We start from the raw sequence: 27,319 nt of genomic DNA on the forward strand, positions 1-27,319 counted from the left end.
TAATGAAATAAATTTGCAGAAATTGATGCGATTCATCTAATGTTGGCACCATTGAACCATGCAAATGATATATTTGTCCTTGTTTCTGTATTTGCAAACAATCATTTATTGAAGAAATACGGTATAACTTCTGATCGATTTGATGATTGTCAATTGAAATGATAGGAAACTATTTTATATTTATAATATTATTTATATTTATAATATTATTTTTTAATATTTTTTTCACAATTTCACAGTGTACACCAGCCGGTTTGTAACATGAATATTTATCACATCACTTTTGCAACTTCTTAAATCTTTCGATATATAAAAATATATTTTATTGAAAGACAATTCATTTGAAAAAAATTTAATGACAATTCATGTGAAAAAATAAAAAGCAACTGAGATGAATTCAAGTTATAATTTTTTGTAATGTGCGCTGTATGTAAAAAAAAATTCCCGCTTTTCCGTTAAAACTTTTCTTGAATTTTCTATATGTATAAACCTCACAGAGTCCGAGACCTTTCCAACGAATCCGTGGAAATCGGTTCGGGCGTTCTGGAGTTGCATCAAAGACGGCACTTTATGTAAAAAAAGATTTTCCCGCTTTTCCGTTGAAACTTTTCTTGAATTTTCTAAGCTATAAACCTCACGGAGCCCGAGACCTTTTTGAATGATTTTTTTTTTATTGAATATTATTATAAATATTATTATTATTATTTTTTTGTTTTCAAACTTTAAATTTAAACTTGTTTTTTTTTCTGTCGTAATTTGTTGTTTTAACTTTATACGAATGCAAAACCGTAGAAATCGGTTCTGGGGTTATTGCGTCAGGAAGTAAAACCTGACTTATTTGTATATAGTAGATAGCTTTCTACAATAAAGTAAGTCAAATTTATCATTTCATAAGAAATTTTACTAAATTAAGGAAACTCGGTATTAGTTCGGTTTTTGGTTATTATTACGAATGCGTTCTTATTAATGAATAGAAATTTATTCTTCAGTTGTAAACTTTTATACCCCGAGAAGAAAGCAGGATTAGTAAAATTCCGTACTTTATTCTAGTTAGTGAAGTATTTCTAACTGCTTTATTTGTATTATTTATTTACTGAAACACGTATTTTTTATTTTACACAGAAATTTAATGAAAATAATATGAATAAACTAAATTGATAAACATTTTTGTACCCTCCACCATAGGATGGGGGTATATTAACTTTGTCATTCCGTTTGTAACACATCGAAATATTGGTCTAAGACCCCATAAAGTATATATATTCTGGGTCGTGGTGAAATTCTGAGTCGATCTGAGCATGTCCGTCCGTCCGTCCGTCTGTTGAAATCACGCTAACTTCCGAACGAAACAAGCCATCGACTTGAAACTTGGCACAAGTAGTTGTTATTGATGTAGGTCGGATGGTATTGCAAATGGGCCATATCGGTCCACTTTTACGTCTAGCCCCCTTATAAACGGACCCCCAAATTTGGTTTGCAGACACTCTAAGAGCAGCAAATTTCATCAGATCTGGCTGAAATTTGGTACAAGGTGTTAGTATATGGTCTCTAACAACCATGCAAAAGTTGGTCCACATCGGTCCATAATTATATATAGCCCCATATAAACCGATCCCCCGATTTGACCTCCGGAGCCTCTTGGAAGACCAAAATTCATCCGATCCCGTTGAAATTTGGTACGTGGTGTAAGTATATGGTCTCTAACAACCATGCACGAATTGGTCCATATCGGTCCATAATTATATATAGCCCCCATATAAGTCGATCCCCAGATTTGACCTCCGGAACCTCTTGGTGGATCAAAATTCATCCGATCCCGTTGAAATTTGGTACGTGGTGTAAGTATATGGTCTCTAACAACCATGCAAAAATTGGTCCACATCGGTCCATAATTATATATAGCCCCATATAAACCGATCCCCCGATTTGACCTCCGGAGCCTCTTGGAAGACCAAAATTCATCCGATCCCGTTGAAATTTGGTACGTGGTGTAAGTATATGGTCTCTAACAACCATGCACGAATTGGTCCATATCGGTCCATAATTATATATAGCCCCCATATAAGTCGATCCCCAGATTTGACCTCCGGAACCTCTTGGAGGATCAAAATTCATCCGATCCCGTTGAAATTTGGTACGTAGTGTAAGTATATGGTCTCTAACAACCATGCACGAATTGGTCCATATCGGTCCATAATTATATATAGCCCCTATATAAACCGATCCCCAGATTTGACCTCCAGTGCCTTTTGGAGAAGCAAAATTCATCCAATCCGGTTGAAATTTGGTACTTGGTGTTAATATATGGTCCCTAACGACCAAGGCCGTAGCCAGGATTTTAATTCGGGGGGGGGTTCAACTTAAAAAAAAAATATTCATATAATCTCATGTGTAGAAAATTTTAATTATGCATAGGTATGTATACAATATTTTTATAATATTAAATTGAACCGACGGGCTTTTTGGGCAGCAAATAAATCAATGACTTCTTCAGTCGGCACATTTATTCGGCGATGAACCGACATTAATGCCAATCCTTTGAGTCTACTCTCGCTAGTCGAATTTCTAAGATACGTCTTTAATCTCTTCCATGGCTGAATAAGGAGGTTGAATCACGATAACAAAAACAACAAATTTCAATATGTTGTTTACAATTTTAAGAAGTCAAAATCAGCTGATAAAAGAATCGTATGGCATTGGCAAAAGTGGCAATTATATATTCCTTCAATTGTCCTGAAAAAATAATTCAAATCCAGAGAAAAATAAAGGTTCAAATTTAATTGCGTCACCTATGAGTTATTGTGAAGTGGATAATTCATCCGAGGAACGCCGATATGAGACCAAAGTTAATAATGGAAGTCAGTCAAATGGATATTCGCCATCTATTAACAAAAACAGTTTATGATGCAGTTTAAAAACTGATGTGCGTGGTATTTTGGGTCTGGAATATGTTATCAAGATACTCAAGTCATCTTTGAACAATTCTCCAGCTATGAATGCGCTAGTTTGTTTGAGATGCATTTGCTATGCAGTGTCATTTGGAGAGCTGCAATCACCATAAACATATGATTTTGACATCTTAAAATTTGGTCGAAGTAAAAAAATTGTACTCATATGGCCCCATTATTTAACCTTCTTGTTCAGCCATGAATCTCTTCATTGTTAAAAATGAACGTTCGGATGAGCACGTAGTAACTGCAGGGATGGAAAATGCAGTACTATAGTACTTTTTCAAAACTTTTTCACCCCAGTCAGTAACGTAGTACCCCCGCGAATGATTTAGTACCTTTTGTGTAGACATTTTTGAGTCGATATCAGATTTATAGTACAATAGCTTTGACAAAATATTTTAATATTTTGAGAAAGTCTTTATCAACCTTATTTGCTAATAGTCTTTTACAAATATGGCAAAACAGACATGTTCATGTGGGAAGAAAATCTCGATTTTGTAAAAGACATAGTCAAAAACAAGATTTTATTGAACTTCAAGAATGTTTTAGTCGAAAAAAGAATGCGATTCTATATTATCGATTTTTTGTTTCAGTAGAAAATGTTGTCAAAATTTTATTTCTATATAGAATTTTTGTAAAATTTTATTTTTATAGAAAATTTTGTCAACATTTTATTTCAATTGAAAATTTTGTAAAAATTTTATTTCTATAGGAAATTTTTGCAAAATTTTATTTCTATAGAAAAAATTTTGCAAAATTTTTTTTCTATAGAATTTTTTTGCAAAATTATTTCGGCATAAGCAGGCTATCATACAAAAGCTTTTTTCGGAGTGTTCAAGTGTGGTTCATTGTTGGGTTTAATGAACTGCCTGAATTTATTCTAATAATTGGTTGATAGTTTTGCTGCATATAGAGGATGCTGATAAGGAATGTGGTAATTCCGAAACCATCCAACCATCTTGCAGTCTATAGGTCTTTGCCCAAATAAATTTGACAAACATTATTTTCCTCTGTTGGTTAAACTACACTTGTAGTTTAGTCAATGTATGGTTTTAAGCTGCAACAAAAAAACAACAATGCTTAAAGATCGAAACCAACAATAACAAAACAAAACGAATGGAAAATTTTATTTCTATAAAAAATTTTTGCAAAATTTTATTTATATAGAAAATTTTGTCAAAATTTTATTTTCTTTAAAATTCAGTCTCTTGACAATAATATTCAAGTGAAATTTTTGTTGAAATTTAGTAACAAGTACCTTTCCGATCAAAAAATACCTTTTTTGTACTTTCTTAAAAATTGTATTTTCCATCCCTGAGCAACTGGTAAAGTGACCAAAATTTTTAAAATAATCACGTTTGGAAATATCTCTTTATTGCTTCCATCGCTAAATTAGGCAGGTTCTTTTCGCAGATTTTGCTCCATTTCATTTACACACGTATGTTTGGCTGTTTCGTTGTTGTTCTATGGCCAAACAAAGCGAGTCATGTTCACAAAAAGAATAACAAACACACATAAAAAGCAGAAATACATTTTCCAAAAATGAAATTTGTGGTGCGAAAACAAAAACAATTTGTTTTTTTCGACCGTCGTTTGACGGGCTTTTCAACTAGTATTCTATGATTTGTGCAAGTTTTATAGGTAAGCGTTTTTCAAAATAAAACCTCGAGATTTTCTTCAACATCTTCGATAAGATTTTTCTATGCAGCTAAAAATATATATTTATTTATATAAAAATATTCATTCATTTCGGGGGGTTTGATCCCCCTCACCCCCCCCCTGAATACGGCCTTGCTAACGACCATGCCAAAATTGGTCCATATCGGTTTATAGTTATATATAGCCGATCCCCAATCACACAAAAATTGGTCAATATCGATTCATAATCATGGTTGCCACTCGAGCCAAAAATAATCTATCAAAATTTTATTTCTATAGAAAATTTTGTTCTATCGAAAATTTTGTCAACATTTTATTCCTATAGAAAATTTTGTCAAATTTTATTTCTATAGAAAATGTTGTCAAAATTTTAGTTCTATAGAGTATGTTGTCAATATTTTACTTTTTTGAAAATGTTGTCAAAATTCTATTTCTATAGAAAATTTTGTCAACATTTTATTTCTATAGAAACTTTTGTCAAAATTTTATTTCTATAGACATTTTTTTCAAACTTAATTATATACGTATTTAATCGGCCTTTTTTAGTTTAATATATATCCCGTATGAACTACCTTGCAATTTAGAAGACGGTGTTAGGAAGTTTTAAGATACATTGCCATCGGCAAGTGTTACCGCAACCCAAGTAATTTAATTGTGGATGACCGTCTTTAGTAGAAGTTTCTACGCAATCCATGGTGGAGGGTACATAAGCTTCGGCCTGGCCGAACTTATGGCCGTATATACTTGTCTCCTTTAGTTTCGAAGGCACTTTTTCTGGATGAACAAGTTAAAATTGCTGATTAAAAATACAGCGAGTTATAAAAAATTATTTGTGTAGTTAAAATAAAGAACATCTTTGGGATGAAATTTTTGGAAAAGCTTTTAAAGTTACGCCTTTAGAACAAGATCCATTTTTTTTTTTGCTTGGATATTAAAAAATTAAAAAAGGTAAAATTTAATAATAACACGGAGAAACAAAATTGAATTTTTTTTGTGTTTATTTGTTTTTCAAATTTCCAAGTAGTTTTAGAGATATTTGTTTGTACGAATTTATTTCGGCAAAAGCCGGCTATCGTGTAAACCTTTTTTCGGAAGGTTCAAGTGTGGCGCACTTTTGGGTTTAATGAACTGCCTGAATTTATTCTGATAATTGGTCGATAGTTTTGCTGCAAGTAGAGGATGCTGATGAGGAATGTGGTAATTCCGAAACGTGCGTCCATCTATAGGGGTTTGCCCAAATAAATTTGACAAACATTCTTTTCCTCTGTTTTTCTTAGTTTAGTCAATGCATGGTTTTAAGCTGAAATCAAAAACAACAACAATGATTAAAAATTGAAATTTTTAACAAAAAAATTTTTTTTTGTTCTGGAAAAATTCCTAAAAAATAAAAATGGGGCAAAAATCACAGTTTTATTCCAGAATCTGCTAGTTAAGTATATTTCGAATAAAATGAGCTTTATTTCATTACAATCGGTACACAACTTTTGATTTTGTTCACGATTTACTGAATTGATATAAACCGCGATTTCCATACAAAAATAACATTTTCTAATGTGCAAGTGTTTGTATGTAATAAGTTTGTTAGTTTTTTTTCTTCACAACTTGAATGATATTTCTAAAACTACTTGGAAAATTGAAAAACAATGTAAAGACGGATTAAATAGAATATTGTTAGAAATTTTCTGATATTTTTTTAATTTAACATGTTGAACCATTTTCAAGTTATTCCAATATATGTAGTGGAAGTGCCTTAATTTTGAACATAGCGGTATATCTCGAAAAATCGAGCTGATAGAAAAATAGTGCAAGATTTGGATTCAGCGTCCTAAATAACCTTAAAAACGATATTCAGTTCTTAATCAATAGAACCCCTGTGTAATTTTTGGAACCTGATATCTGCTTTTTCATTCTCTGTACAGTAGCACATCCCCGCAAAAAAGCGTCGCCAAAAAAGTAAGAAAAAATTTTTTTGGTCCAGAAATGATGCAAAATTGGCGCAGAAGCGGTGAATTTAACATAGGACTGTCGTAGGACGAGTGTTCGCCATTTCAACCGCCATTGGACTGAATTTGTATCACTTTTTAAGGTTTGATCCTAATTCAGTGTTTTGGATGTGAATTAAAAAATACTGTGGTATTTCGCCAAATAAATAATTTTCATAGTTTTTTTTTTTTAATGATTTGCAATGCATTCTAACGCTTGTCTGAAACATTTGACTTCAAATATTATCTAAAATTCACAATTTTTCTAGAATGTTTTTTCGACAAAATGTAAATAATTTGTACCATTTGAAACAAAAAAGATAAAATTACCCTTTAAAAATATGACAAAATAGAGTTAAAACAAAATTTAAATAAAAGTTCGGTTAAAATAAAGAACCTCTTTGGGAGGACATAAGGAGCAACCGTGGTGCAATAGTTAGCATACACAAGGTCATGGGATCGATTCCAACTTAGACCTAACACCAAAAAGTTTTTCAGCGGTGGATTATCCCACCTTAGTAATGTTGGTGACATTTCTGAGTGTTTCAAAGCTTATCTACACTCTTAGAAAAATATGTTTTTCATATGTTCCGATATAAACAAAATGTGTTTCGGGCACAATTTTAAAACACAATATATTTAAGTGCAAACATGTAATGTTCCTAAACTAACACTAAATGTTTGGGACATCTATGTTAATATGTTCGAATATATTATGTTTGGGACATGAATGTTTCATAAAAATCATATGTGTGAATGCAAACATGTATAAATCTACAAATTTCGACTAAACATACATATGTTGTGATATTTTATTCAAAGCGACAGAGAGAGTATAGAGAAAGAAATAGAGATGGAAACCGGGAGAGTTGACAAAAGATATCAACATAACACAGCGAAAGAATCAAAAGAGAACAATTTCTATGAAACCGCTTGTATGTTGTTTCGGAAAACTGGTTTATGATAACGCCAAAAATTTGATATGCTTAAGTCTAAATATTATTTAATTTGAATAAAGAGAATAGACATTCGGAACCAAGAGAATAGACATTAAAAAAAACAGCCTGTGTTTTCGCCGTGAGAGCAGCATTTTATGTATGTGTGGACATGTGTTTTGTTTATCATTTTGGCATTATGGGCACAATTTTTTTCTTGGTTCGTTAAAAGGAATCAGGGGTCTTCATAAAAATAACGAAAGGGCACTATACTCTTTTTAGAGTTGGGACAGTAAAATGAAATAAGGAGGAAATAGTGAGAAATTACACAGTAAAATGTACACTGAGTACCTGAGTACCTGACCAGACTCCTCAATTTGTCTTTGAAATCACACATTATACCCGATGTCTGGAAAATGGGAAGAGTGATTCCACTACTGAAACCGGGCAAAGATTCGAGCAAAGGTGAATCGTACAGACCGATATCCCTTCTTTCGCCAGTAGCCAAGACACTTGAGGCATTACTCCTCCCCAGCCTTGTGGAGAATTTTCCAGCTGCCCACCATCAACATGGATTTCGTAAGGTACATAGTACGACAACAGCCTTACATGCCATTTCGACACATATTAATAAGGGACTTAACCAGCCCAGGCCGTGTCACAGGACGGTCCTCGTGGCGCTTGACCTATCGAAAGCATTCGATACGGTCAACCATGCCACATTATTTGAGGACATCGAGAATACGTCCCTACCGGCAGGAGCGAAGCGTTGGGTACTGAATTATATGTGTGGACGCCAGTCGTACGTGGAATTCAGGGACAGAAAGTCAAGACCGCGTAGAGTTAAACAGGGAGTTCCCCAAGGTGGGGTGATATCTCCGGCACTGTTTAACCTCTACATGTCCTCGATTCCACCCCCTCCTGACGGCGTCGAGATTGTATCATATGCGGATGACTGTACAATCTTGGCATCTGGGCCCAATGTTGATGACATTTGCGATCGGTTGAACGTCTACATAGCTAATCTTACCAGTTATTTCACTGCGAGAAACTTGAGGATATCCCCCACCAAATCCTCAGCCACACTATTTACTACATGGACGGCAGAAGTGCGCAGGCAGTTGAATATCAGAGTCGATGGAGTAATAATTCCGACCACAAATTACCCCAAGATTCTTGGGGTCACATTCGACAGCCTTTTTAGGTCATCTGCCCATGCCACTGCAATTTGTAATAAGCTCCGTGGTAGAAACAAGGTCCTCAAGTCACTAGCCGGCAGTACTTGGGGTGCGGACAAAGAAACCTTGCTAACTACTTATAAGGCAATTGGCCGGTCAGTGGTAAACTATGCAGCGCCAGTGTGGACACCGCAGAACAGTGATAGGCAGTGGAATAACATACAAACCTGCCAGAACGCTGCTCTTAGAACTGCGACTGGGTGTCTCCGCAGCACACCCCTGGATCACCTTTATGTGGAGACAAAGATCATCCCTGTGCGAAGACACAACTACATGTTGTCAAAGCAGTATCTCCTGGGTTGTTATCGCAGTAATCATCCAAACCACCATCTTATGGATACACAACCACCACCCAGGAACGTAAGGGTTGATATACATAATCTAGAGCGCGAGATCCAGCGCTATAAAAGAGAGCCTCTAGATCAAGCAGCGTACCAGGCAGGTTTGAACAGGATTCATGAGGATACTGTAGCTGAAGCGGTGAGAAGCTACAAGGTTAATCCTGTTCTTGGAGTCCGACCACCGCCCATAGCACCGGAGGAAAGAGACCTCCCACGGCAGACTAGGGTAGTTTTGGCCCAATTAAGATCAGGCAAGTGCAGCCGCCTCAATTCCTACTTATCGGTGATTGATAGCAGCGTAGCTGACGTTTGTCCAATTTGCAACCAAGGGCCACACGACACGCGTCATCTTTTCTCTTGCCCAGCCAAACCAACCCGACTTACCACCAGATCACTCTGGACACACCCCATCTTAGTCGCAGAGTTCCTTGATCTGCCAACAAGCTGATGTACCAAGCGTATAACATGAAATGGATGAGATCACAATAAACTGTTACAACAACAACAACAGTAAATGTATAAAAACAAAGTTTAGTTCCTCTTTATTAATAAGTAGTCCACGAGGAGTTGACGGACACCTTCAAATATAAAAGCGGGCATTAAGTTCGAGTTTTGCAGCTAAAACAATTTAAAAAGTTTATTTTCTTTAAAATGAATTATTAAAGAAAAATAAAAGGCATTTTAGAGCGATGGTGTTAAGTGCTAGTAAAAAAACTGTTCACGCATAAATAAATTTATGTTTATATTATAAAATTATATATGTATGTTTATACTCGACTCCACATTCTTCTTTTGTTAGAGTTTTTGAATTCCTTCCAAATTTTAAAGTTTTGTACCAAAAACAGGTTTTTGTTACAAAATTGTTATTTTGCAATAAAAAAATAATATGTTATCCAAAAATCATTCAATTTCGTTTATATCAAGCACTGTTACTGACTATAAATCTTTAATAACCCACATTTCGAAGTTTCATTATAAAAATTTAATATAGTATAAATATAAATGCGTAAATTAAAAAAAAAACCAATGGTGTTCGGTCGGAGCAGGGATTGAACCCACGACCCTTTGCATGCAAGGCAGACATGCTAACCACTGCTCCACGTGGCAAACAAATGTATGTTTCTTTTAAATAATATTATGTTTGCATGGGCTCGTGGGCGCTGCAAACTATGCTATATAAATGTAACTTATAACGATATTTATCTGATGGTGACTATAACAACTACGTAGCCCAGTGGATAGTGTGTTGGCTTACAAACTGTATGGTCCTCGGTTCGATTCTCCGTGCAGGCGAAAGGTAAAATTTAAATAATTTATAAAAGTGAATAATTTCTTCAACATTATTTGTATTACAGAAAAAGGTGCCAAGAACTAAAATATTTCGGGGAAGTGAGAATTACGAGTATGGAATGAGCACAATCGTCTTTGGGAAAAATTCTTCCAAGCATATAATATTTTTGGGCTCAAAATGCTTCCAAACATATAATATGTTCACATAAAACAAATATGTTAATGTTTCGGCAGTATCCAATAATATATGTGCTTCCTGCAAAATATGTTTGGAACATATGTTAAAGAGGCGATTTTTTTTTAGGGTGTAAGTGGTTTCACTGCAATGTGGAACGCCGTTCTGACTCGGCTATAAAAAAGGAGGTACCTTTTTATTGAGCTTAACATGGAATTGGGACTCAGTGATGAGAGAGAAGCAATGTAGTATCACAATGGACTGAATAGTCTAAGGGCATGGTCACACTAGACAAATATTTGACCAAAATTAGTGTCAAACATTTTTCCAGGACCATTTTGAAGATATCTGGATACCGTTTTCAGAAAATACTCCTGTCGTGACGTTATGTAATCAATATGAGCTAAAAATGGTTGATGGTTTGACTGTGCCGACGAATTCTTTTTTGATTTCTGTCAAATATTTGTCCAGTGTGACCGTAGTTAGCCTGATGCATCGGGCTGCCACCTAACCTTGGGAGGACATTTTTGGACGTGCCTTTAGAAGTACTTCCAATTTTTTTCGGATCTCATATAAGAAAAAAATGCTAATAAGAAAATTGTATCTAACACCACGTATTTTTGTTTTTTTTTTTTGTACGAAAAACATTTTTTTTGTAAGAAAAACATTTATAAACTGATAAAAGAACACTTTTTCAATCACGCAAGATGACAATCTTAAATATATAGAAAAAATATAAGATATATTTGTTATGAGGCAGTAACTATTCATTGTTCTTTTTCAACCACTAAACTAAAAGTTCACCAATGTGGTATCACAATGGACTGAATAGTCTAAGTGAGCCTGATACATCGGGCTGCCACCTAACCTAACCTAACCACTAAACGGACGAAAAAAACTGATTTTCATATGATTGGGTGTAAAAATTATATGTTTGGAACTCAAATTTTTTAACACAATATTTTTAAATGCAAGCATATAATGTTCGTAAGCTAGCATAACATGTTTGGGACATATATGTTAATAATAGCCTATAAACATATATGTGTTTAGAAAAAGAGACCTAGAGAATATGCTGCAAGTAAAATAATGGAAGTAACCAATTGGCGCCTTAAAAATATATACTCACAAAGAAAATTTCATTTCTACCAGTGTATGCCCTACGGTGAAACATAATATGTTTGAACAATGCAAGCAATATTTTGTTTGGACCAATCCTGACAATATGTATGCTTGAAGCAAAATGTGTTTGGGGTATATGATGTTACAGAAGCGATTTTTTGAGGGTGTATGACTAACTAATAACTTAACTATCTTAATAAAGGTTGCAATTTTCATATTTCATAAAAACATACTTGCAATAATTATGAAATTTTGAAATTATGCAAGTGCAAATGTGGTTTACATAAGGTAAAATGTCCCGTTGTTTAAAAAGGTTACTGAGTAAACCAGTCTATCGGAATGTCGGTTTACAGAAATATGACATTAGGAAATGCAAACTTTTTTTTTACAATTGCGAGCCCGTTACAATCTGGGTTAGAACACACGACTATGTATGTGCCATAAGGCAACTACTACTACACTGTTAGAAAAATATGTTTTTCATATGTTCCAATATAAACAAAATGTGTGTTCGGCACAATTTTTAAATGGTTACCGCAAAGAGGTGGTTACCGCAGAAAACATCAAAAAATCCACAAAATGATTTTGAATGACCGCAAAATGAAGTTGATCGAGATAGCAGAGGCCTTAAAGATATCAAAGGAACGTGTTGGTCATATCATTCATCAATATTTGGATATACGGAAGCTCTGTGCAAAATGGGTGCCGCGCGAGCTCACATTTGACCAAAAACAACAACGTGTTGATGATTCTGAGCGGTGTTTGCAGCTGTAAAACACCCGAGTTTTTCCGTCGATATGTGACAATGGATGACACACGGCTCCATCACTACACTCCTGAGTCCAATCTACAGTCGGCTGAGTGGACAGCGACCGGTGAACCGTCTCCGAAGCGTGGAAAGACTTAAAAGTCCGCTGGCAAAGTAATGGCCTCTGTTTTTTGGTATGCGCATGGAATAATTTTTATCGATTATCTTGAGAAGGGAAAAACCATCAACAGTGACTATTATATGGCGTTATTGGAGCGTTTGAAGGTCGAAATCGCGGCAAAACGGCCCCATATGAAGAAGAAAAAGTGTTGTTCCACCAAGACAACGCACCGTGCCACAAGTCATTGAGAACGATGGCACAAAATCATGAATTGGGCTTCGAATTGCTTTCCCACCCACCGTATTCTCCAAATCTGGCCCCCAGCCCCCAGAAGAGGTGATCGCCGAAACTGAGGCCTATTTTGAGGCAAAAACCAAAAATATGTTTTTCTTTGTTAGACCGGGGACTTATCAGCCAACCTGTTAATGTTTTGTTTGCATCGGCTCGTGGGCGCTTCAAACTATGCTACATAAATGTAACTTCTAACGATAATTGTCTACTGGTGACTATAACAGCTACGTAGCCCAGTGGATAGTTGGCTTACAAACTGTATGGTCCTCGGTTCGATTCTCCGTCCAGGCGAAAGGTAAAAATTAACATATTTATAAAATCTTCATCTTCAGCATTGTTTGTACTGCAGAAAACGGTCCTCAGAATAGAAAAAAATCGTGGAAGTGAGAAAGATGTGAGGGAATACGCAATTAGACAGAAATAATTTTTGTTGTTGAACACAATCTTCTTTGGGAGAAAATTATTCCAAGCTTATAATATTTTTGATTCCAAACATATAATATGTTCACATAACACAAACATAATAATGTTTCGGCAATATCCAAGAATATATGTGTTTCCTGCAAAATTTGTTTGGAACATATGTTAGGGAAGCGATTTTTTTTTTGAAAGTGTACACCTACAAAATCGCCTATGTAACATATACTTACAAACACATTCTGCTTCAAGCATATATTTTCAGGATTGGTCCAAACAATATATTGTATTTATTGTTCAAACATATTATGTTTCACCTTAGGCATACACTGGTAGAAAAAACTTTTAATGAAATGTTCTTTATATGTATATATTTTTAAGGCGCCAATTGGTTACTTCCTTTTTTACTTGCAGCAGACTCTCCCGTTCTGTCTATATATGTCTAGGCCATTTGCAAATTACTATTTGTTTGCATTCACACATATTATATTTAAAAAAATGTTATGTCCCAAACATAAAAAAAATCGCCCCTGTAACATATACTCCCAGATATATTCTGCTTCAAGCATATATATTTTCAGAATTTATTCAAACAAAAAAATGTTTGTACTGTACAAACATAATATGTTTCATCCTAAGCATATCATTTTTCAAAGCCCCAAATAGTTAATCACATTTGCTGTACATTTCAGTAACACACACAACCTTCATTGTGCAGGTTACAGAAATTTTAGACTTTATAGCTATTGAATATCGGAACTGAGAAAATGTTCCATAAACTAAAAACGGTTTTGTCTTATGGATTAATGTAATCACTGACAATATTTTTTAATCATTCAATTATCTACGAAGAAATGGATAATAAATATCTTTTTCCTCCGATTTTTTTTATATTCTCTCTCGCTCTCTTTAATATTTCTAAACATATATATGTTTATACGATTTTTTTTTAATTTTATGTCTACATCCAAAAATATTGTATATAAGCATATGTAATGTCCCAAACATGAGGTGAGGTATAGTGGCAGCCCGATGTATCAGGCTCACTTAGACTATTCAGTCCATTGTGATACCACATTGGTGAACTTCTCTCTTATCACTGAGTGCTGCCCGATTCCATGTTAAGCTCAATGACAAGGGACCTCCTTTTTATAGCCTAGTCCGAACGGCGTTCCACATTGCAGTGAAACCACTTAGAGAAGCTTTGAAACCCTCAGAAATGTCACCAGCATTACTGAGGTGGGATAATCCACCGCTGAAAAACTTTTTGGTGTTCGGTCGAAGCAGGAATCGAACCCACGACCTTGTGTATGCAAGGCGGACATGATAAACATTGTACCACGGTGGCACCCGTCCCAAACATAATATGTTTTAACATATATGTCCCACACATGTTATATACTTAACTTAAAAAATAATGTGCTAAACATTTGAGTTCCAAATATATAATTTTTACACTTAAACATATGAAAAACAGTCTTTTTCGTCCGTGTGAACGCATTTTTTGATCAACGAACATAGTTTGGAGATTTCTTTTATTATTATAGTGATAAACGTTGACGTCTTTTACAGGATGTAAACAACTTTTAATAAATAACAGGTTGGCTGATAAGTCCCCGGTCTAACAAAGAAAAACACATTTTTTTGTCAAAATTCGTTTTTATACCCTAAACCACATAGTGGTCAGGGTATAATAAGTTTGATCGGCCAAAAAATGTGCCTACCAGAAATATTGATTTTGGACCCCATAAAATATATACCGATCGACTCAGAATCACCTCCTGAGTCGATCTAGCGCTTGCTGTCCGTCCGTCCGTCCGTCCGTCTGTCCATGTATTTGTTGTTCACAGGATTCCGGTCGCAATTATTAACCGATTTTGATGAAATTTGGTACAGGGAGTTTTTTGGGCACAAGGACGAACGCTATTGAATTTGGAAGAAATAGGTTCAAATTTAGATATAGCTCCCATATATATGTATCGCCCGATTTCGACAAATGGGGTCACGTTGCGCTTTTTGCAAACGGATCGTCACCAAATTTGGCAAAAGCTAATCTTTTCCATCGCCCTTCAAGTCTGCAAAATTTCAACCAAATCGGTTCAGATTTAGATATAGCTCTCATATATATGTATCGCCCGATTTTCCCAAATTTGGCCACAAAACCTTTATTTATCAACCGATCTTACTCAAAGTTGGCTAAATATAATCTTCTATATAACTATATGTGCAAAAAATCATCGAAATCGATTCAGATTTAGCTATAGCTCCCATATACATGTACCGCCCGATTTTTCTAAATTTAGCCATAAAACCCTTATTTATCAACCGATCTTACCCAAATTTGGCTGAATGTAGTCTTCTACAGCACTAACTATACGTGCAAAAAATCATCGAAATCGGTTCAGATTTAGATATAGCTCCCATATATATGTATAGCCCGATTTTCCCAAATTTGGCCATAGAACCCTTATTTATTAACCGATCTTACTAAAAGTTGGCTAGATCCAGTCCTCTATAGTACTAACTATATGTGCAAAATTTCATCGAAATCGGTTCAAATTTAGATATAGCTCCCATATATGTATCGCCCGATTTTGAAAAATTCGCCCCTAATAACCTTATGTTTGACCATACAGGCCTCATTTCGTAACTGATCTTACTCAAATCTTGCACAAGTAACCTTTTGTGGTATTAATCAAAATTGTATTTCTATACACATTTTTTTTCAAAATATTATTTCTATAAAAAAATTTCTAAAAATTTTATTTCTATAGAATTTATTGTCAAAATTTTATTTCTATAGAAAAATTTCTCACAAAAATTTGTTTATAGAAACTTTTTCCAAAATTTTATTTTTATAGAGATTTAACAAAGAAGATTACTATTTTTGGTAGAATTCTACCAACCGTGGCAACCGTGGTGGTAACACAAATTTATTTTCTAGGTTATATACGTTGCATTTTCATGTTTTAAGATTATAAAGTACTTACAACCATTTTGGTTTTGCAAAATTTGTTTAAATTTAACAAAAAAAATTGTAGGGAAAATTGTTTGGGAATGTATGGGAAAGTAGGGAACTTTTTTGTCCTTGTAGGGTAAACCGAACATTTTCCCTGGCAACATTGACTATGAGCTATAGTCAGATTGACACAAATCACCCATAGACATGTACCCCTTAATTTTCTTAAATATGCAACTGCTGTTTATCACCCAGACCTATATGTTACCCCACAAATGCTTATGATTACTAATTCTGTAATGGTGGTTTAGGGTATGATAAAGTCGGCCCTGCCCGACTTTAGACTTTTCTTACTTGTTATTATTCAACATAGTTCCCTTCAAGAGCGATGCAACGATTATAACGACCTTCCAATTTTTTGATACCATTTTGGTAGTACTCCTTCGGTTTTGCTCAAAATAGGCCTCAGTTTCGGCGATCACCTCTTCATTGCAGTCAAATATTTTCCCTACGAGCATCCTTTTGAGGTCTGAGAACAAGAAAAAGTCGCTGGGGGCCAAATCTGGAGAATACGGTGGGTGGGGAAGCAATTCGAAGCCCAACTCATGAATTTTTGCCATCGTTCTCAATGACTTGTGGCACGGTGCGTTGTCTTGGTGGAACAACACTTTTTTCTTCTTCATATGGGGCCCTTTTTGCCGCGATTTCGACCTTCAATCGCTCCAATAACGCCATATAATAGTCACTGTTGATGGTTTTTTTCCCTTCTCAAGATAATCGATAAAAATTATTCCATGCGCAACCCAAAAAACAGAGGCCATTACTTTGCCAGCGGACTTTTGAGTCTTTCCATGCTTCGGAGACGGTTCACCTGTCGCTGTCCACTCAGCCGACTGTCGATTGCACAGAGCTTCCGCATATCCAATATCTATTATATTGTATAGCCCCGCTAATGTTTATACATCATTTTGTTCACCAGCATTTATCGTATTTAGAAACACAAATGAATATGAAAAATTTTTTATTGAATAATTTTGCACTTAATATCATTTATTTTATTTTATAAATAAAGAGGAACTAAACTTTGTTTTTATACATCTCACTGTTTAATTTTTCACCGCATCAATTTTTTTTCTCATAGTAGACAAGACAAGATAGTAAGTCTTGTTTTGATACCGGTGTAGATAAATAACACTCACATAAAATGCGAATGAGCACTAAAACACTAAATGAATTACTATTAATGTAACATCTAAAAAGCGTTTTTATGAAATTTTTAAGTATTTTTTACTGATTTATTTTTTTTTATGAAAATTTTAAGTATTTTTTACTGATTTATTTTTGTTAACTTCCTTTGTGTGAACTTTTGGACTTACTCCTCGAACGTCTCGATTTCTTTTGACGTCACAAGAAGAAAAACATGATGCCGATGAAGATAAACAAACAACGTACCCATACATATATAAAATGCTGCTCTCAAAAACAAAACATATTCTCTGTTTTTTTCCAAATGTCTGTTCTCTTTGGGGCCGTCTTTTCTTCGAATACACATTTTAATATTTAAATGAAATAATATTTAGACTTAAGCATATCAAATTTTTATGGAAGTCCCATTAACATGCCCAGCCCATAGCCAAAAGGAATGCACTCATACAAGCTCAATTTTTCCGAAACAACACACACGCAGTTTCACAAACAACACCAATTGTTATCAATTCTTTTGGCTCTCTGAATAAGATATCTTTGTCTTCCTCTTTTCCAAAGGTACTTAGATTCGATTGCTATTCTGTTGCCCATAATATTAGATTGCTAATTGAGTTGTAGGATTTAAACTATTTTGTTGTTTTTCTTTGAATGAATGATTTATACACAGAAACAAAAATCCGTAGTTAAACTAACGCTAAATTTAAATTATTTTATTGGAAAAAGATTACTTGCTACTGCATACATGTTGTGTGTTGTAACTTGTTGGGTGTTTACATGTAAAAATTTTTAAAATTTTAAAAAATTTCAAATAAAAAATCCCTTGAAAATGTCGACATACATCGACGAAACGTCGGGAAACATGCAACTAAAAATAGTTTTTATTTAAAACAAAATAATACTATTGGTCAAAACTAAAAACATTAAGAAGCATTTTTTTCTGATTCAATCGCGAAATTAATTGATCTATTTAATTTTTTCATTGAAATGTCTTCAATCACGAAAATGATAGTGTCAATCACAGTTTTAATTGGGCATAAAAAGATAATTGATTAAACAGTTAATTGAATTGAATATTTTAATTAATTTTTTAATTGATTGAATAAAAAATATTGCATTGATATCGATTGGAAAACTCAATCAGTTTTTGATAGATTCAATTATATATTCGTTAAACTTTTTAATTAAATCAGTTAAACAATTAATTAAGATTTGCAATCGACATCGATTAAATTGTTTAATTAAATTGTTAATTGGAACAAAAACTTGTTTAATAAAAAACTGCGAAAATTTTCACCCATTTTCTTAACTAACTGTGTGCTCTTAGTTTGATTTAAAAAATTGTTTGTTTCAATTAATTTTTTAACTAAAACTTTTCAATCATTGGCCTAATTAACTTAATTTTTTAATGTTAATTGGAAATTTTTTCAGTTTCAATTATCTTTTTAATTGGATATATTTTCGGTGATTTTTTTCTGTGTAGTTAAATTTTATGATTTTTTCGAAATTGTCCATGGCTTAATGAAATCTTAGTTTTTATACCCTGCCCCACACTGTGGCTCAAAATAGAACCCTATTGATTTTGGAAGAAATCGGTTCAGATTTAGATATAGCTCCCATATATATATATATATATATATATATATATATATATATATATATATATATATATATATATATATATATATATATATATATATATATATATATATATATATATATATATATATATATATATATATATATATATATATATATATATATATATATATATATATATATATATATATATATATATATATATATATATATATATTTCGCCCGATATGGACTTATATGGACTTATATGGCCCCAGAAGCCAAGAGTACAATTAGTAGTGTAGTCAAGTGTGCCAAATTTTATTGAAATCGGTTCAGATTTAGATATAGCTCCCATATATATATCGTTCGCCCGATTTACACTCATATGACCACAGAGGCCAATATTTTACTCCGATTTATTTGAAATTTTGCACAGGGAGTAGAATTAGCATTGTATCTATGCGTGCCAAATTTGGTTGAAATCGGTTCAGATTTAGATATATCTCCCATATATAGCTTTCGCCCGATTTACACTCATATGACCACAGAGGCCAATATTTTGCTCCGATTTAGTTGAAATTTTGCACAGGAAGTAGATTTAGCATTGTAGCTATGCGTGCCAAATTTGGTTGAAATCGGTTCATATTTAGATATATCTCCCATATATAGCTTTCGCCCGATTTACTTTCATATGACCACTGAGGCCAATTTTTAACTCCGATTTAGTTGCACAGGGAGTAGAATTAGCATTGTAGCTATGCGTTCCAAATTTGGTTGAAATCGGTTCAGATTTCGATATAGCTCCCATATATATGTTTTTCTGATTTCGACAAAAATGGTCAAAATACCAACATTTTCCTTGTAAAATCGCCACTGCTTAGTCGAAAAGTTGTAAAAATGACTCTAATTTTCCTGAATTTCTAATACATATATATCGAGCGATAAATCATAAATAAACTTTTGCGAAGTTTCCTTAAAATTGCTTCAGATTTAAATGTTTCCCATATTTATACCCTAAACCACATAGTGGTCAGGGTATAATAAGTTTGATCGGCCAAAAAATGTGCCTACCAGAAATATTGATTTTAGACCCCATAAAATATATACCGATCGACTCAGAATCACCTCCTGAGTCGATCTAGCGCTTGGTGTCCGTCCATCTGTCCATGTATTTGTCGTCTGATTTCGACAAATGGAGTCACGTTGCGTTTTTTTTACAAACCGATCGTCATCGAATTTTGCACATAGTAAAATTTTTCATCACCCTTTAGTCTGCAAAATTTCATCGAAATCGGTTCAGATTTAGATATAGCTCCCATATATATGTATCGCCCGATTTTCCCAAATTTGCCCATAAAAACCTTATTTATTAAGCGATCTTACTCAAACTTGGCTTACTCTAATCTCTAATCCATATATATGTATCGTCCGATTTTGCCAAATTTGGCCGTAAAACCCTTATTTATCAACCGATAGTGCTCATAGTTGGCTAAATATAATCTTCTATACCTCTAACTGTATGTGCGCAATTTCATCGAAATCGGTTCAGATTTAGATATAGCTCCCATATATATGTATCTCCCGATTTGGTCAAATTTGGCCGTAAATCCCTTATTTATCAACCGATCGTAACCAAGGTAGGCTAAATGTAATCTTCTATAGCACTAACTGTATGTGCAAAATTTCATCGAAATCGGTTCAAATTTAGATATAACTCCCATATATATGTATCGCCCGATTTTCCCAAATTTGCCCATAAAAACCTTATTTATTAAGCGATCTTACTCAAACTTGGCTTACTCTAATCTCTAATCCATATATATGTATCGTCCGATTTTGCCAAATTTGGCCGTAAAACCCTTATTTATCAACCGATAGTGCTCATAGTTGGCTAAATATAATCTTCTATACCTCTAACTGTATGTGCGCAATTTCATCGAAATCGGTTCAGATTTAGATATAGCTCCCATATATATGTATCTCCCGATTTGGTCAAATTTGGCCGTAAATCCCTTATTTATCAACCGATCGTAACCAAGGTAGGCTAAATGTAATCTTCTATAGCACTAACTGTATGTGCAAAATTTCATCGAAATCGGTTCAAATTTAGATATAACTCCCATATATATGTATCGCCCGATTTTGAAAAAATTGACCCCAATAACCTTATTTTTGACCATAGGGGCCTCATTTATTAACTGATCGTACTCAAATTTTACACAAAGTGACCTTCTGTGGTATTAATCATACCTGCAAAATATTATACAAATTGGTTCAGATTTAGATATAGGTCCCATATATATGCATCGCTCGATTTTGTCATATTTGGCCATAATACTCTTATTTATTAACCTATGTTATTCAAATTTAAAATTTTGATGTACTAGCTGATCGTATTTAGACTTACATGTAGCTCTTACATAAATCTATTGCCCTATTTGCAGAAATTTGGATTTATTACCCACAACTACACCCAGAAAAAAGTGACCCCTTCTTTAAGTTAAAATGAACTCATTGTGAAGAAAGTTGAACTTCGTATAGCGCCAAAGACATTTTTATTTGATTGAACGATGTGATTTTCGTAGAAATTAGGTAGAACGCATTTCATATATTAGTTAACATTTTCCTATATTTATGTACCACTATACTACAGAATGAAAAAAATTTAACTGAATTGAATTCATATATGGAATGATTTTATTGAACTTTTTCATTCATTTGTACAAATCTTACATATTTGTGGTAAACTTTTTACTTCAAATTTAGAACTGCTTACCTTCGTTTTTAAATACAATTTTATGTATTTATATAAGCAATTTTTTCTTCAATTAAAGACATGATTTATTAATATATTAAATATATTTATCTAGAATCAACAGCATCGACTGGCCTTGAAATATTAAAACACATTTTTTTCTTCTTCTGGTACCTTTCACATTGAATAAGTTGCTGCCTAGCAATTTTGTCCACCTTTTACGATTTCAATACCTACAAATATAAACAAAAAATCCTAAACAGTTTTTTCACAAAAGGTTAGCGTCACTGAATATTACCTCATAATTGAAGATTCCAAAATGAAGTCGAATAAAGGCGTTGTTATTCTGCTGGTGTTTTCTTTTTTATAAACCAATTTTCAAAAATCGAACATTTTCTCACTAATTTAAAATAACAAATATTTTACATATTTTATTTGTTTTTTATTATATTATTTTACAATATTATTTTTTAACAATCTCTCCGTATACCATAACAACGCGATTCCAACTAAAAAACAACCCACGCGCAAACATATCGATTACAGGTAGACAAAAGAAATATAGGAAAATTTCCTATATTCTAACAAGTGTGTTTCCTTAAGTTTTGAAAGGATTAAATAAGTCTTAGTACGAATGAACTAAAATATTTGTCTATGTCAAGTGTTATTCGTATGCAGCGCTACCAATTTAGCTTTTTTTCCCGCTAGATTTGGCTTTTTTTGAAGACGTTTAGCGGGGGAAAATGTATTTAGCTTTTAGCTTTTTTTCTGGCTTTTTTTTCAGGACCCTTTTAGCTATTTTTGGCTTTTTTTATTTTCGACATGTTCCTATAGAAATATGGATAAAACTTCGTTTTTTGTCTAAGTCTTGCTGCCAGAATAAAGTTTTCCACATATTTCAAAGCTCAATTGAAGCCTTAATAATTATTCCAGCCATTATGCGGGCATTTTTGCAGCAAATACACCTTCTTGTAAAGTTTTTTCCTCGTTATCGTAAACTTTAAATCTACTACTACCATACAAATTGCTTATATAAACTGTCAGTAAATTATTAGGAATAATAGCATTTGGCTCGTTTATCCTTTTTATGTTATTATAATACGGATTCTAAAGTTATTATGATATTACTACATTAAAATAGTAGATGTGAATTGCTTTGTACACTGTCTGTAAACTGCTTTGTTCATGTCTTTACAATACGGACGCGAATTTTGGTTATAATAGCATTTGTGAATTTCTCTTATATAAACTGTTTTCCTTGTCCATAAGCCGATAAAATTGTTTTGTCCTTATAGTTAAGTGATTCAACTTAAAAATGGGTATCTTTTCATGAAAGAAGGCTAGGGTCAATTCTACAAAATTCTTAAAATTAATTAAATAGTCTTTAAATTTGTGGAGTTTTTGTATGTTGACCACAAACCAAAATAGCGTTCAAAAATAGAAGAGGTTTTTCATTTTATTTTGAAAACGTATACACAGAATAATTTCTACTTAAAGTCGAGTCGGAATTTGGAAATTTAAGTTGTCGTTAGCACGTTTTTAAAGCACTGTGATAGCTCATGAAGAAAAAGCTGAAAAAAAACGAATAAATTCAAATTTGACTCGGAATCAATACCAAAATCATTAGTGTACAAAATATTTGGAACCGAACAAAGAAATAATTAAAGAAATAAAGTTTTGAATGTGGTATTATTTTTTTAACATCAAAAAAAAAAAATGCAATAAAAAAATCGTAGTGATAGGATCAAAACAAATCTACTATTTATTAATGGAATGGATTTACATTTACGAAAATTGGACAACAATAGGTTTGTATGGGAAGTTTTCCAATAAAAGTTATTCAGTATAAACTTGCAAGACAGAATGGCTTTTATTCTCTTAATAATATTAGGAGAAGTGTACACGTTCACGAATTTATCATTAATTCAGTTAAAACGAAATATATTGATATTTCTAATGCAGTTCTATGAGACATTGGACTTGTTGATGATTAACCAGCTGATAATTGCAAGTTTACCGGGAAAAAAGTTTTTACTAGGAAATATAAATGAAGGAATTCCAGTAAAAATTTGTGATAGTAATCAAAATGTATCGAGTACGCACACAGAGCTAATATGACTTAGATTTTCCTACAGTCTCACAGAAATGGAAGTGAAATGAATACAATTAAAATAATATGCATTTTAGGTGAAATAAAGCCTTTAAGTTTGTTAAATTTCAATCAAAAATGTGACTTTTGATACAAAAAAATTTAGCCTTTTTTTCTAGCTATTTTTTTAACATTTTTTAGCTTTTTTTGGCTAGTTTTTTGGACAAATCTAGCGGTTTTTTGTGAAACAATTCTGGCAACGCTGTTCGTATGTATGATAAGCTTTCTATAATAAAGGAAGTCAGAATTATCATTTTATAAGAAATTTTACTAAATTTGAGGAAACTTGGTTTTAGTTCGGTTTTTGTTTATTTTTACGAATGCTTTGTTATCAGTGAATAAAATTTTCGTTTTCAGTAGTAAATTCTTATACCCAGCGAAGAAAACAGTATTAGTAAAATGCCATGCCTTATTCTAGTTAATGAACTATTCCTAACTGCTTTCAGTTTAGGATTTTTTTACTGAAACAAGTAAATTTTATTATTTCACACAAAAATTTAACTGAATGGAAATAAAATGGCTAAACTAAATTGTTGAACATTTTTTCCTTTAGTTTCGAAGACACTTTTTTCTGGGTGTGATTGACCGATTTCCTCTTGTTTAATAATGGACTCAATATTAGTGGCATACTAACTCTTTTGGTGCAAAATAAACTATAGCTCCTAATATTAGACATTTCTGCTCAGATTGTGACAAGACACCCATGTACCCCCCTTTATGTTCTCCAAAACCTATACCAATGATACCTCAAAACCTATACCAATGATACCCCACAAATGCATATGTTTACTACTTCAGTAGGGGTGGTTTAGGGTATGATATAGTCGGCCCCGCCCGACTTTCTACTTTACTCACTTGTTTTTTACTAACATTGTGTTCCACCATAGTGCATTAGCCGACTTAAATTTTGAGTCTATAGATTTTGTAAAAGTCTATCAAATTCTGTCCAGATCGAGTGATATTTAAATGTATGTATTTGGGACAAACCTTTATATAGCCCCCAATACATTTGACGGATGTGATATGATTTGGTTCAAATTATGCACAAGAAGTACGTTTAATAGTATCGGATATAGCTCCCATATATATCTTTCGCCCGATTTGGACTTATATGGCCTCAAAAGCCATGACTTGCTTCAACCTTTGCACCTGGAGTACGTTTAACAGTATCGGTAAGTGTGCCAAATTTGGTTGAAATCGGTTCAGTTTTAGATATAGCTCCCATATATATCTTTCGCCCGATTTACACTCAAATGACCACGGGGCCAGAGTTATACTCCTATTTATGTGAAATTTTGTAGAGAGAGAATTATTATTCTAACTATGCATGTCAAATTTAGTAGGTTAGGTTAGGTTAGGTTATGTGGCAGCCCGATGTATCAGGCTCACTTAGACTATTCAGTCCATTGTGATACCACAGTGGTGAACTTCTCTCTTATCACTGAGTGCTGCCCGATTCCATGTTAAGCTCAATGACAAGGGACCTCCTTTTTATAGCCGAGTCCGAACGGCGTTCCACATTCCAGTGAAACCACTTAGAGAAGCTTTGAAAACCTCAGAAATATCACCATCATTACTGAGGTGGGATACTCCACCGCTGAAAAACTTTTTGGTGTTCGGTCGTAGCAGGAATCGAACCCACGACCTTGTGTATGCAAGGCGGGCATGCTAACCATTGCACCACGGTGGCTCCCATGTCAAATTTAGTAGAAATCGGTTCAGATTATATATCGCTCCCATATATATGTACACCAGAGATGGGAAAATATGGTAGACTATTTCATATTTTAGACCCATTTTCAATGGAATTTTCCTCCAATTGACTGCATAGTTTCCACGGAGAATATATTTAATATGATATATGGTAAGTGTGTCAAGTTTGATCTAATTTGGTTCAGAATTAGATAAAGCCTCCATATATTCGTTCTTCCGGTTTATACAAATATGGCCAAATTCCTACACTTTACACAAAATTCTGTGATGATTTCCCCATATCTTAGTCATATCCTATACACTGTAATGCCAGAACGGTTAAGTTTTAAATAAGGCTCCAAGTCGCCCGACTTGACCAAATAATATATCACAACCCACACTCGACCACATATCTTGGCGAGATCTAACCAATATCCTTGTAAAATCGTCACTAATAAGTAGCAAAAATTGTAAATATTACTAAAATTGTCCTATATCTTGAATACATATGTATCGCCTGATAAATCATAAATGCTCTTTTGTACAATTGAATTAAAATTTCTCTCGCTTCATATTTCCCATATTTTTATTTTTAATTATAGAGATTTTGTAGAAGTACAAAAAAGTATTGTATTTGTATCAGGAAATGCAAACCTTTATATAGCCCTCCCAACAAATTTGAAATAGTTGAGATGGTAACACAAATGTTGGTCTACATGGTGGTGAAGGGTATAATATAGTCGGCCCGCCCGACTTTAGACTTTACTTACTCGTTTTATTTTAAAATTGTGTTTTATTCCAGGGCGTTAGCCGATTTCAATTTTAATTCTAGAGATTTTGTAGAAGTACAAAAAATGGTCTCCATTATAAGTATTTGTATCTGGAAATGCAAACCTTTATATAGCCCTCCCAGCAAATTTGAAGTAGTTGAGATGGTAACACAAATGTTGGTCTACATGGTGGTGAAGGGTATAATATAGTCGGCCCCGCCCGACTTTAGACTTTACTTACTTATTTTTTACTAACATTGTGTTCCACCCTAGTGCATTAGCCGACTTAAATTTTGAGTCTATAGATTGTGTAGAAGTCTATCAAATTCTGTCCAGATCGAGTGATATTTAAATGTATGTATTTGGGACAAACCTTTATATAGCCCCCAACACATTTGACGGATGTGATATGGTATCGAAAATTTAGATCTACAAAGTGGTGCAGGGTATAATATAGTCGGCCCCGTCCGACTTTAGACTTTCCTTACTTGTTTAAGTACACTCTTAGAAAAATATGTTGTTCATATGTTCCGATATAAACAAAATGTGTTTCGGGCACAATTTTAAAACACAATATATTTAAGTGCAAGCATGTAATGTTCCTAAACTAACACTAAATGTTTGGGACATCTATGTTAATATGTTAGAATATATTATGTTTGGGGGATGAATGTTTCATAAAAATCGTATGTGTGAATGTAAACATATATAAATTTACAAATTTCGACTAAACATACATATGTTGTGATATTTTATTCAAAGCGACAGAGAGAGTATAGAGAAAGAAATAGAGATGGAAACCGGGAGAGTTGACAAAAGATATCAACATAACACAGCGAAAGAATCAAAAGAGAACAATTTCTGTGAAACCGCTTGTATGTTGTTTCGGAAAACTGTTTTATGATAAGGCCAAAAATTTTATATACTTAATTCTAAATAT

The 27,319-nt window shown here is 33.5% G+C and overlaps 1 protein-coding gene across 8 annotated transcripts in view; it reads left to right on the top strand.

Moving 5' to 3' along the window:
* Window positions 1-27,319, top strand: part of TTLL4A (Tubulin tyrosine ligase-like 4A) — a 673,269-nt gene that overhangs the window by 626,933 nt on the left and 19,017 nt on the right. The window lies entirely within an intron of this gene.

The sequence above is a fragment of the Haematobia irritans genome, chromosome 2 (assembly GCF_050003625.1).
Source record: "Haematobia irritans isolate KBUSLIRL chromosome 2, ASM5000362v1, whole genome shotgun sequence".
Taxonomy (NCBI): domain Eukaryota; kingdom Metazoa; phylum Arthropoda; class Insecta; order Diptera; family Muscidae; genus Haematobia; species Haematobia irritans.